The following is a 1526-nucleotide window of genomic DNA, read 5'->3' on the forward strand; positions in this document are numbered from 1 at the left end:
AACTAAGAAAATCCGCTACCTCCTACAATTGCTGCTAATCAGAATCCTGCTCCGCGTACTATGTATGATATTGCTAAACCTTCTTTAACAGGAACTGAATCGAGCATAGTTAGACCTGCTGTAGCTATAAATAATTTTTAACTGAAACCTAACATAATTAAGATGATACAGCAATTTGTTCAGTTTGATAGTTTGCATGACGAAGATCCCAATGCTCACTTTGCAAACTTTTTGGAACTATGTGATACATTTAAAATTAATGGCGTTTCTAATGATGCCATTCGCCTTCAGTTGTTTCCCTTTTCATTGAGGAATAAGGCTAAACAATGGTTGAACTCGTTACCACGAGGGTCAATCACTACTTGGGAACAAATGACCAAAATTTTTTTATTAAAATATTTTTCATCGGCTAAAACAGCCAAATTACGTAATGATATCTCTTCTTTTGTGCAGATGGATTTAGAAACACTCTACGATGCATGGGAGAGATACAAGGACCTTTTGAGAAGGTGCCCTCACCATGGGTTACCACTTTGTCTACAAGTTCAAATGTTTCATAATGGCCTGAATCTTTCGACTCGATAGATGATCAACGCAGCCACTGGCGGAACTATCAATAATAAAACACCTGAAGATGCTTATGAATTTATAGAAGAGATGTCACTGAATAATTATCAGTGGTAAGCCATGAGGACAAAGCCAACAAAAGCAGTCAGTGTTTACAACATCGATTCGGTCACCATGCTCTCTAATCAGGTAGAACTCTTGAATAAGAAAATTGATGGTTTTCTTAGTTCTTCACAGGTTCACCCAGTAATGCAGTGCGAAGCAAGTGGAGGTGGATCGAGCAATCCAGAATACCCACCCTATGGCCGCAACATGGAGAATGAGCAGTTAAATTACATGGGTAATAATCCTCGATCTCAAAATAATCCTTATAGTAATACTTACAATGTAGGTTGGAGGAACCACCCAAATTTCTTATGGGGAGGCCAAGGGAATCAGAGACCACAACCTCCAAGCTTCCAACAACCACCCTACCAACAAGAGAAAAAGCCGAACCTTGAGGAAATGCTAATAAAATTCATCTCGATGCTAGAAACTCATTTCTAGAATACCGAGACAGCCCTTAAATATCAATAAGCATCAATCCAAGGGCTCGAAACTCAGGTAGGCCAACTCGCCAAACTGATTTCTGAATGACCACAAGGTAGTTTGCCGAGTAACACGGAATCTAACCCAAGGGAACAACTCAATGCGATTACCACTCATGACAAGGAAGGGTTAGTTGAGCCTGCATCAGAACCGAGGCAAGGCATTGTGGTAAGTCAAGGTAAAGGTGAGGTAGACCACAATGACCAGAAACCTGTAAGTAAAGAGTACAAACCTCGTGTGCCATACCCAAACGCAACAAGAAAAGACCGCATAGAAGAATAATTTGGTAAATTCCTTAAATTATTAAAGAAGTTACATATTAACTTACCGTTTATTGAAGCTCTTTCGTAGATGCCAAATGCAGTCAAATT

The 1526-nt window shown here is 39.5% G+C and overlaps 1 non-coding gene across 1 annotated transcript; it reads right to left on the reverse strand.

The window, feature by feature from the left end:
- Nucleotides 1-420: 420 nt before the first annotated feature.
- On the reverse strand, nucleotides 421-527 carry LOC128294901 (small nucleolar RNA R71). The gene has a single exon (XR_008285208.1). It is a non-coding gene; the product is annotated as a small nucleolar RNA R71 (small nucleolar RNA).
- Nucleotides 528-1526: the final 999 nt, after the last annotated feature.

This window comes from Gossypium arboreum, chromosome 6, assembly GCF_025698485.1.
Source record: "Gossypium arboreum isolate Shixiya-1 chromosome 6, ASM2569848v2, whole genome shotgun sequence".
In the NCBI taxonomy this organism is placed as follows: Eukaryota; Viridiplantae; Streptophyta; class Magnoliopsida; order Malvales; family Malvaceae; genus Gossypium; species Gossypium arboreum.